Genomic DNA, 12,139 nt, shown 5'->3' on the forward strand with positions numbered 1-12,139 from the left:
CCGAAACACAAACCTGGTGGGATATGTGAATCGTGGTTTCCCAACTCAAGGTCGTGGAAGAGCCAACGAAGACCCACTGCCTCTGGAAGGAGGTGTCCCAGACATCCAGGCATCATGGAAAGAAGTATCTCTCCTTCGCCGAAGGGAGGTCTGTCCACCTTCAGGACCCCACCTCTGGAGAGGAAGGGAAGACGCAGCATGACGAAATCGAAGAGAGCAAGATGAAAGATCAGCGTTACTTCCACAGGGTGAAAGTTTTTCACCTCCACCCACATCTCTTTCTACAGGATGGTGGACATTTAAACATCATAAATCTCCAGGGTAGTCCGCAGAACAACGGATGCAGCCGAGACACCACACCTGGACACAGAGCATGATCAGACAGCTGGGATGCAGAGTTACGGTAGCGTGGTTCGGAGGGCAGGAGCTACTGTAACGGCCAGAACATCACCAACCAGGACGATTCTCTTCATCTTCACGCTTTATTATCTTTCTGCCAGGATGGCGACATCACCTTGGGGCAGCTGGCAGCAATGCAATGGAAGTAGCTCTGCAATGACCACCAGAATGCAGGGTTGACTTATACGCTGATGCAGGAAGCTGGCACAGGTTCGGGAGTGGCAGGAGCCATTGCAACGATTACAGAATCATTACCCACAAGGCTTACTTCCTTCCCTTCATGCCACATTCTGACAGGATGGCAGCAGATCAGAACCTCCAAAGAAATACATGAACACAACGAAGTTGTGTCTCTGGGCACGCACCAGGAGAAGTAGCGGCACAATCAGGACATCCGATGGTGAGCCACGTTACGGTTCGGAAGGTAGGAGCTACTGCAAATTTAAGGAAACATTTGAAAGCCACAAAAGCGACAGGAACGATCAGGGCACGCGCAGGAGACCAGAAAGAGCAGCCCAGAGACTGTCGCTGAGTTGACAAGAGCATAACACAGGGAACAGCAGGAGCAGATGGACCAGATACGCAGTGAGGCATTGCAACAGCATACATGAAAACCAGCAAAGACAGCGATCGATCCACATCGTGGAACAGAGTCAGAGCGATCCCGAATGGAAATACGCCATCTAACCAGGAATTGTGGTCATCCCAGTAACACTGAAGGAAAAGGTATCACTTCATGATATTCTTGGATATATCCAACCGGCCAATTACTGCTGTGTCTGTGATGCTCACTGTCAACCTGAATGAAAGAAAGATGATTAGTAGAAGGAGGCTCACGCTTACAAGGGAACTGCCCAATGCATGTGGAGGAGGCATTTGACAGGTTGTTCGATCGCTTCCTCGCTTCTTGGTCTTCGCCTGACGAGCGTGGGCGCGAAGAGGGCGAAGGAGAGAGATCTGCTGGGGAGAAGGAAGAACCTACGGAAGCAGGAAAAAGGACGGGAGGAGCAATATGTAGTGCCGTGGAAGCGGAACTTATCGACGACGTTTCAACTTCCCACCCGCCCGTAATTCTTCCGGCGCAGGCAAGCAACACTCAGCATGGGCAGAAGAATTAGTGAGTGCTCTACGCACTGGAGGGTGGAAGCTCAAGAAGGGAACGAACTCTTACGCCCCGATGAATGTAGGGGAGTGAAGATATTATGTCCCAAACTATATCTCCGAAAGTACAGGCGCCAGTATTTACGCAAAGGCCGCTGGAAGAGCATTACCACTTGCCACGCTACTCCAGTTATTTCTTTGGCCAAACCCAAGAAAGAGTAACGACGGCTTATACAAGGCACTACAAATCGTGGGTTTGTATCAATAAATATCCAAACACACGAGCATATAAACAAAATACAGAATACAGAAAGATCCCACCGGATAATAAGAGCTTAACGACAGTCAGGAGAGAACGAAAACACGCCAGCAACGCATGACGCCGAAAAGCAAACTGGAATGTTTACATCCCGGGCAGGCGGGTATCCCCGCCTACCTGGCGATAGTTACTGCCTAACCACCTTGCTCAAGAGTTTAACGGCTGTTTCCAGCCTACGCCTGAAAGTAATTCCTAATGTAAAGGACCGAGGGTTTGTATATTGTGTCGGAACAAACCCCTTAACAAGGGACCATGACTTACACCCTGACCACTGGTGTTGGAAGATGCAATAAGATTCTCTCCCAGCACTGATAATGGCATTATTGTGAGATCCCTCCTTGAGCTCAATACAGAGGTAGATGATGGTTCCTTGATGTTGCAAACAGGTCTATTGACTGCTTCCCCCACAGCCTCCACAGGTCGATGCACACCTGTGGATTGAGTGTCCACCCCATTGGTAGAACCTGTTTGCTTCGACTCAAATCGTCCTTAAGGACGTTCATCTTGCCCTGAATAACGTGGGTCTTGTTGCTTAGTGCCCATAAAATAAAATCCTCGGTAACTTCGTAGAGCGAAAATGAATGAGTCCCTCCTTGGTTCCTGATGTAGGCCATGGCGGTCATGCTGTCCAAATGGACTGCCACTATCCTGTTGAAAGTCTGTGCTGCAAAATAATGAAAGGCTGGAAGAATTGCCTTTAACTTTTTCACGTCGATGTGATGGTTCCTTTTTGGTTGGAGACCACGTTCCTGAAACCTCCATGCCATTGAGAAGAGCCCCCCAACCCAGATCTGAAGCGTCTGAATGCAACGTTAGGTCGGGGCTCATTAGAGACAGAGACTTCCTTCACCAGTCACCCCTGAATGTCCTCTTTGATTTCGGGGGTGATGTTGAAGATGAACAAGTCTGGGAAAACCTTCCTGCGCCAGTTGGCCTTGAGGTAAAATTGCAACACTTTGGCATGCAACCCGCCCAACAGAACAAACTTCTCAATGGAAGACTCATCCATGCGTTGGCTGAGCAGGTTGGGTGAGATATGAAGTCCTGCACTTTTCTGAGACAATTCTGAATCCTTTGTTGGGACGGAAAGGCCCAAAAATTCAGAGAACTGAGTTGGGACTAGTGATTTCTTGAAATTTATTAATAGTCCTAGTTCTTGAGTGAGTCAAAGTGTCTTCTGAAGGTCCTCCATGCATTGAGATCTCAAGGGGGAGCATAAGAGCCATTCATCGAGGTACAGAGATACGTTTATCCCCATCAGATGCAACCATTTTGCCAGAGGGGCGAGAACCTGAGTAAAAGCTTGAGGGGCTGTGGAAAGGACGAAGCACAGCGCCCGAAACTGGAAGACTCAGTCTTGGAACACGAACCTCAGATACTTCCTGGAGTCCAGGTGAACTGGAACATGGAAGTATGCATCCTGCATGTTGATCATGACCATCCAGTCTCCCTGATGGATGACTGACAAGACTGACTGGTTCGTTTCCATTGTGAACTCCGCTGTTTGAACAAAGAAGTTCAGAGCACTGATGTCCAGGACAAGTCTCCATCCTCCCGATGACTTGGGAACTACGATGAGTTGGTTGTAGAACCCCTTTGTGCCTATATGCTTGACCACCTCCACAGCTTGCTTCGTGAGCAGAGCTGAAACTTCCCGAGGCAGGGACGAAAACCTCTCCGAGCCTACTGAGTAGGCCATAATCTGATGGCTTTAGTACCCATGGCTCTACATTCCTGGTCTTTCACCTATTCCAAAAATGAAGGAGTCTTGCTCCCACTGGGACACAGAGGACAGGTGAGTCACTTTCGAGGGGCTGACTTGCCGGTAGGTTTCTTGACGGGTCACGTCGTTCGGAGGTTGGTTCTAGGATGGGACTGGAATCGACCTCTAGCACCTCAAAAGGGCTGCTGTGACAACGGAGATGTTCTAGCAGTTATGGCAGCTGAAGCAGCTTGTGCAGGGATCCTAGTCCTCTTGGCGGACTGCGGGAGAAGGTCCTGTGTAAATTTTTTCTGGAATTCAGCCATTACTCATTCCAGAGGCTCTTGCGGGAATAAACTGGTCCTGTCTAAAGAAGCAAACAGGAGAGAGGAACTTTGAGAGGGTGTGACTCCCTTTGCAGTAAACGAGCACAACAAATCTCATTTCTTCAGAACTCCTGTGGTAAAGATGGTTGCCAACTCTTGGGTGCCATCTCTCACTGCCCTATCAGCGCAAGCTAGAACCCCCAACCAATCCGAAGCGAAGTTCTCCTGAAGCGTGGTGCAGTCTTCTTTGTTAAAGCCTCAACCGTCCAATCAAGAAAATCCTTAATAAGATGGTCCAGCTCCAACGCAGTAAAAAGAATTCTTGCAGAGCAGAAAGCATAGCGACGTAAAGCCTCTATGAGACTGGAGAAGTCCCCTTGAGAGGAGGTAGAAACTCGCAAGGAAGGCGCTTCCCCAGTTGCGTATGAAGATACTTCTGCTGTATCAAGCGAGAGGGAGGCGTTCAGAAAACCGCATTCCCGACATCCCTCTTTTCCAACAACCAGTCCTCAATACCAGTAAAGGCTTTCCTCAATGAAGACGACAAAACCATACGAGGTAATCTGGCAGTTCCTACAGGTTGCTGCATCAAAAAGGCCAAGCCCAGAGAAGAAGGGGTGGGCTGGAGAGAAGAACAAAGGATAGCACACCAAGAAATATCTTAGCAGAGCCATATAATTCGACGTAGGCTGTTCCTCTTCCACTGGTTCCTCATCAGAGGAAACGGACGACACTGGAGGGTCTGTGGGTTCTTGAACCACAGGAGCTGGTTTCTGCAGCAAGCTCAGAATACTATCAAGTCAGTGTTGAATTGGTGCCAACGACAGGTCTTCCACAACAGAAGGTAACTCACCTGAAATGTCAGGTACTGGGAGTCCTACTTGTGGCACCGCACGCTTACTGACAGGTGGACGAACATCAATGGAAGCGCCCACAGACACTGGACGCTCGGACACTGGGCGCCCCCTTACTGATGGGATGGACACAGAACACTTAGAAGCCGCAACACTCTTAGGGAACACTAGACAGTCGGGAGTTCGAAGCTCAGACACTGGGTGCCCATATGATGGGTGCTCGGACACTTGATGTCCATACACTGGACGTTCATACAATGAACCTTCCAAACTTGGAGCATTCAGACACTGGGCGGCCATGAACTGGAAGCGTGGACACTGAATGCTCATACAATGGGCACTCAGACACAGAATGGTCCCCTACTGGGAGCCCATACACTACACTTTCGGACTCTGGGCACCCGGACACTTTACGTCGATGCACGGGACTGGCATACACACTTTTGGAGTCAGGGTAATGGGTGTGATAAGCATTAACAGGAGACTCCCAAAAACTACATGAAGGGAGCAGGCTACAGTCCCTCTCTAAAGCTTGCTTACAAGCAGAGGGTGAGTCAATTTATAGCGAAGCCCGGCCTTTTCAACGGCCTTGAAACCTTAGCAAAATGCCCACTGCGCTTTTTGGGCCCATGTGAGTCTGAATGACTAGATGATAAGGTATGAACACCCAATCGGACGCCATTTCAACAGCGGTCCTCCGAGTCCTGGGATTTGTGGATAACAGACTCTGATGAGGCAGCAACTACTCATGGGCAAACCCCACCGACCACCCTTGGACTGCTAGTTTGCTTCCTCCCAGGTGAGCAAAGGGAGCTTAGCAGGGACCTTGATCTAGGAGCATCAGTGGGATGAGCAGCCACCCCCTCCACTGACACTGCACTCAACACTGCACCAACACTATCAAATTTGTCCATCAGGACTTTCACAGAATTCCCAATCTGGGAAACAGTATTGACTGACTAATTAAATTTCTGATCCACACGTGCTTCTAAGCTGGTAATGGCATTGGGTTCAGCAGAATGAGAGCTCGCTACAGGATTAACAGGAAAAGTTGGAGGACTGGAAATAGGAGAAAATATAATCACAGGTGTGTAAGGGATAGGCAAAGCAGCAATATAATCTCCTGGAGAATTAACTGAACTAGCAGAAGCCTTAGCTTCAGGCCTAGCAGTTGCCTTTCTCAGTAGGTCACGATGCAATGTATCTAAATGGTTCTGCAAAGTCTTCCACGTCCCCTTATCCCAGTCCTTACATTCCTCACAATTACGATCAGGCGAGCAAATCTGCTCCCTACAAAATCTACAGACAGTATGAATGTCGTACTTAGCTGAGGTAAGTCTAGTCTTGCAGCCTTTGCTGCAATACCTAACACTAGAAAAAACTAGAATCTGACATGATTAGTCAAAAAGTCCAAATTGGGAAAGTCGCAATCAATAAAGTTAACTAAATATTAGCTAAGCTAATTAACAGCTGAGCACTACCAAAAAACAAAGAGCACTTTACCAAATGAAGATATCCAACCATTCGGTGAAAACAAACCAAGAGCTGCTCAATAACCAGTGCTTAGTTATTGACCGGCAGAAGTGAACTGAGCTCTTCAGCTATGTTGTATCTGTTTCCCCGAAAGTGGCAGGGCAGTCTACCTACGCCCAATGCAAAAGAGCGCTCGCGTGAATTTTGAATTTTGAGTGGCCGCGTAAAGTAGAAACTAATAGCTACATAATTATTTGGTAAGCTACTTACATAAAGTGTAATGTTTACATCCGGGCAGGTGGGTATTCCAGCTTACTGGATGGCAGTTACTGCCTAACCACCTTGTTCAAGAGTTTAACGGCTGTTTCCAGCTTTGCCGTAAGTAATTCCTAATGTAAAGGACTGATGGTTTGTATATCATGTAGGAACAAACCTCTTTTGAACCGGATTCAAAATAACATGAATGCAAATATTTACAGAAGTTGTAATTGTTGATATTGCCATGGCAAACAGTTCAACTTATAATAGTCGTAGGCCTAGGTCTACAAATTTCACACATGTGAAAAAGACACAACACAGATACTGATGGCTTTTGATGATCATATCAAAACAAAGAACAGTGATGAATTTTGATGTATTATAGCCTCCTGTAGTAACATCCTTTAATCCAGTAACATATTACAAAAAAAAAAAAAAAAGGTAATTCTAAGCCGGCTGTCTGCGGTGAGCTAGACTATGGCAATTGACGTATTCCTATGTTATTTTACTTGCTTTACAAGAATTTAAAGTCATATTTTGTCGGCTGTACCTAAACTGTAATTGACCTTGGAAGACTACACTACCGACAGGGTAGATCTAAGCCGGCATTCCACGGCGAGCCCCCAACCCCTCTCCATAGCTAATATGGCAAAATTGTAACCAGTAAACACCCCTAAAAATATCAACCTAACGTACCGTAGGGGTGTTTACTGGTTACAATTTTGCCATATTGGCTATGGAGGGGGGTGGTGGGCTCGCCGCGGGATGCTGGCTTAGACCTACCCTGCGTTAGGTAATTCAAGTCGCGTAGTCTTCAAAGGTCAATTACAGTTCAGTTTCAGCTGGCTGACAAAATGATATTTTAATGATAAAATAAAGTTTGTTCATACTTACCTGGCAGCGGGCAGGAGGTTAGTACCCATTCCCGCCGCTGGGAGGCGGTATCAGGAACCATTCCCATTTTCTATTCAGATTTTCTAACGCCTTAGTTTTACCACTGACTAGGGCTGGCCCGAAGGATTAGACTTATTTTACGTGGAGAACCAATTGGGGAGGGCAATATGAATCCGAACCACATTATAGCGAGAAATGAATTTCTATCACCAGAAATATCTTCATCAGCCATGGTGGGTCGAACTCCGGCCCATCGAATGACAGTCTGAACAAACTTTATGAATTTATCATATAAGGTAAGTATGAACAAATATTTTATCATTAAAATATCATTTTGTTCATGAGACTTACCTGCCAGATATATATATAGCTGAATACCACCTTTGGAGGGGGTAGAGACAGCCAAGAATTAGGAAAAAACCAATTATTGGTAAAATTATTTTGGTTCCTTATCTGATAGCGTAGCTGACTGAGTGGTTACTGTCACTCTAGTCTGCTTCTGCTTTACTAGAGACCCCAGCGAGGTAGTGACCTATATAGCTGGCGACTTCTAGATGATCTGTCAACGGGGCGTGACCACAATGTGACTAGATCATAGACCATACAAAGAGGACAAAAGAGCATTACTAACCACCTAACCAACACCTAAAGCGTTAGTTTGCAAAGGATTGGGAAGACTGCCTCCAGTAGTCGACCCAACAACCTTAAAAACACAATTAAAAAGGGATAGGATCAGAGTTACCCCTGTCCCCAAGGTTGCTGAAGCAGCAATGTATGGTCCCAGCGAAAAAGCAATTTTCGTATGCTACCTAAACATCTTGCCAAGAGTGTGAGGCAAACACTGAATTGACTTCGCCAAAATGTGGCACTAAGAATGTCACTGAGTACCATATTTTTCTGGAACGCCATGGAGGTAGCAACTGCCCTCACCTCGTGAGCGTTAACTCTCAACAACTTGAAGTTGGAGTCGTCACAACTAGAGTGTGCGTCCTTAATGACGTCCCTAATGAAGAATGCCAGTGCATTCTTCGACATAGGTTTAACTGGTTGCCTCACAGAACACCATAAATTATCCAAGGGACCACGAGTGTCCTGTGTTCTTTTAAGGTAGTACTTGAGAGCTCTAACTGGACATAGAACTCCCTCAGGTTCCTGTCCAATAAGGTCTGCTAAACCTTTAATTTCAAAGTGTCTAGGCCAAGGGTTAGAAGGCCTTTCATTCTTAGCCAAGAACTTAGGGCTTAAAGAATAGACAGCATTGTGTTCCTTGAAGCCCACATGACGGCCTCGAACTTCGCTCACTCTCGCCGTTGCCAGAGCCAGTGAGGAATGCCGTTTTCGAGTAACATCCTTAAGAGATGCAGAGTGGAGAGGCTCAAAAGGACTAAACATCAAAAACTTGAGCACTACGTCCAAGTTCCAAGCAGGAGGAATTAGCTGAGGAACCTTGGACGTCTTGAAAGAGCTCGTAAGATCGTGGAGGTCCTTATTGTCAGACAAATCTAATCCTCTGTGTCTGAAAACAATCGAAAGCATGCTCGATAACACTTGATAGTCGGAACTGCTATATCGAGTTTTCTCTTAAGTAAAGGAGAAAATCTGCAACCTGGCTCACAGTGATAGAGGAAGAGGAAAAGCCCTTCTTTCTACACCAACTCTTGAAGGTTGCTCACTTTGTTAGATATATCCTGTTAGATGAAGAACTTCTGGCTCTAGCGATGGCCCGTGCCACCTGGCCAGAAAACCCCCTCGCTCTGACCAATTTTCGATAGTCTGAAAGCAGTCAGGTTCAGAGCGGGAGAATTCAAAGATATCTCGTGAAGAGGGGTTTGTATGAGCAGGTCTGCTCTCATAGGAAGGGATCTCGGAACGTCTACCAACCAGAAGAGAAACTCCGAGAACCAGTGGTTGAAGGCCAAAACGTGGGGATGAGAGTCATCCTCGTCCCTTGTGAGGCCGCGAACTTGCGTATGACTTCTCCCAGAATTTTGAACGGGGGAAAAGGTGTAAACATCTATTCCCGTCCAATCCCAGAGAAGAGCATCTATCGCAACTGCCCCAGGGTCGAGTACAGATGAGCTTTATAGAGGAGCCTCGCTGTTCTTGAGGTCGTGAAAAGATCCACAAGATGGCGACCCCAAAATTTCCAAAAATCTTGGCAAACCTCCTGATGAAGGGTCCATTCCTTCGGCAGGAGTTGATGGCGCCAACAGAGCAGGTCTGCTCGAACATTTTCGACCCCTGCAACAAAACTTGTGAGAATCGAAATGTTGCGAGCATAGGCTCAAAGAATAATCTCTCTTGCAAGGCTGGCTGAACAAGGAAGCCCTGTCTCTTGAAGTAGTGTTGTCCGAGTTTGCTAGAACTACACGATTGCAAACTTGGACCTCGAAGAATTGGAGAGCTAAAAGATAGCCGCCAAATCTTTGATGCTGATGTGCCAGGACACCTGTTCCTCTCTCCAGGTTCCTAACACTTCCTCTCCCTCTAGTGTTGCCCCCAACCTGTTGACGACCCGTCGGAAAAAAACAACACTAGGTTGGGGTTCAGAAGCTTGAGGGAGATCCCTTTCTGCAATTTCGTTGGATCAAGCCACCACTACAGATCCTCTTTTACAGAAGGAAGAATTCTCAATTCCTCTTTCAAGTCTTCCTTGCTTTGCCAGTTCTCCAACAGAAAGAACTGAAGAGGCCTGAGATGCAGACTCCCAGAAAACAAACTTCTCCAGCGAGGAAATGGTCCCCAGCAGACTCATTCCTTCCCTCACCTAGCATGTTTCCTTTTCCAAGAAGGCCGAGACTTTATCGAACATAGAAGTTGCCGTTCTTGCGACGGAGACGCTATAAAAGCCGCTGAATACATCTGAATTCCCAGACACAATGGACAGTGAGGGGATCAGCTGCGACTTCTCCACATTGACCAGAAGTCCCAGGGACTTCACGAGTTGCAGAGTCAACTGAAGGTCCTCCAGATACCTTCGCTTCGACGACGCTCGAATCAACCAGTCGTCCAAGTAGAGTGAGATCCTGACGTGCGACAGGTGCAACTGCATCGCAACGTTTTTCATGAGACGTGTAAACACCCTCGGAGCAAAATGTGACGCCAACAGCATCTGGTGTTCCCAGGCGGTCACCCATCCAAGTACTGACCAGACCCAACGTTGCTTAACTTCGCTGATCGGACGAGAAGCGGTGCTTTCAACGTGGTATGGCCGTTGTGCAGAGTCCAAAGCAGAGAGCCCTGAACTGGTACGTCTAGTCCCCCAAGACAACCTGAGATACTTCATCGAACGTGGATGAATTGGGGCGTGAAGATAAGTATCTTGGAGATCCAAAGATACCATCCAATCCCCGGGATGAAGGGCTCCTAGTATTGACTGCGAGGTCTCCATCTTGAACTTTTCCTTCGGACCAAGTTGTTCGACCTGTTGACGTCCAAGACGGGTCTCAGCCTACTGAAAGTTTTGGGACTAGAAACAATCTGTAGTAAAATCCCGGGGAACACCGAGTCCAAGACCTGTTCCACTGCTCTCCGCTCGAACATCTGTTCGAGCAGGTCAAACAGAATTTTCTGTTTGACAGGAAGGCAGTTGGGAAACAAAAAACAAAAGAGGAGGAGACAGGAAGGGAATCAAGTAACCTCTCTCTAACAGTAGGAGGGACCAAACGTCTGCCCCTCACTCTTTCCAGGCTTGTGCAAAATGAAGCCTGGTTGCTAATGGAGTCTGGAGATGAAAGGAGTCACTTGCTACCTCTCTTGGAAGTGACATTCCTTCGGGAAAAAAACTCTCTCTCGTGGTGCGGGTCTCGTGTTGCTTCCCATGGAAGCCCCTTTGTTTGTAGGCAAATATTTAGCTTTCGTTTACTTTTTGTATCATTGAGATCGGTGCAATCGTTATGAAGGAGATGCAGTTTGAATGTCGATAACTTTAGTTTTGAGAAAAACGATATTTTTGCTTCTCTGTGTATTTATTTGCTTGCTGTTACACAGTTTGATGTTTTTATGACATATTTGAAAAGCCAAAAATAGACCTGCAAAGTAATATAACTTCGCTAAATGAAGCTAAATGAAGCGAGTGTCAAAACACGCTGATGGTTAAAAACCGGCTCCAGGTTGGGCAGACGACGTCTTAGTCAAGCTCTGAGCTGCTACTGACTGACTGCCACTGACTGCCCTGCGGCATTCCTGTCTTTTCGCTGATGCGTACTAGGTCCACAGGGTTGCCATAGATCGCATTAGGTATTATTATTTCATAGCTAAAAGGAAATTACTACCGATATACTGACATTATCATTACATTATACGAAAAAAACAATTTTTGAATGATAGGGTTACTGTTTTGTTTATAAAACCTGGTCCGAATTTTAAATAAAACTTTCTGAAGAATTTCAAATATGTAATGCTTGATATAAAATATCCCAGAAAATTTTATTTTCCGATTTTTTCCCGTCAAACAAGCTCCCCCTTAAGACAAAGACAATTTGCATTTTCCATTACAGATTTTCGAAGGTTGACCGTTGTCTCAGGAAACAGATCCTTAAGAAAAACAGGTTTGTAATCAGAGGAAGAAGAACTTTCGAAAAATGTTTCTCTTGTTCCAAAGGCTGTGACGAAAAGGATGTTCATTTTTAGCTGATTGGAGGGGAATCTAAAAAGTCTGGTGAAAGACTAGTTCACCGATTCTTCCCTTCCTGGCGGATTGCGAGGAAGAGACAAAAATCATTTGACAAAAATCGGGTTAAAAAAGATGAATATCTTCCGATTAACCTGTCAGCCTTTGCATGAAAGCCATGGGAAACGTCAGTTCAATTAG

The 12,139-nt window shown here is 46.4% G+C and overlaps 1 non-coding gene across 1 annotated transcript; it reads right to left on the reverse strand.

The window, feature by feature from the left end:
• Positions 1–10,426: 10,426 nt before the first annotated feature.
• Positions 10,427–10,545, reverse strand: LOC136825540 (5S ribosomal RNA). The gene has a single exon (XR_010849365.1). It is a non-coding gene; the product is annotated as a 5S ribosomal RNA (ribosomal RNA).
• Positions 10,546–12,139: the final 1,594 nt, after the last annotated feature.

Source organism: Macrobrachium rosenbergii, chromosome 37 (assembly GCF_040412425.1).
Source record: "Macrobrachium rosenbergii isolate ZJJX-2024 chromosome 37, ASM4041242v1, whole genome shotgun sequence".
Taxonomy (NCBI): Eukaryota; Metazoa; Arthropoda; class Malacostraca; order Decapoda; family Palaemonidae; genus Macrobrachium; species Macrobrachium rosenbergii.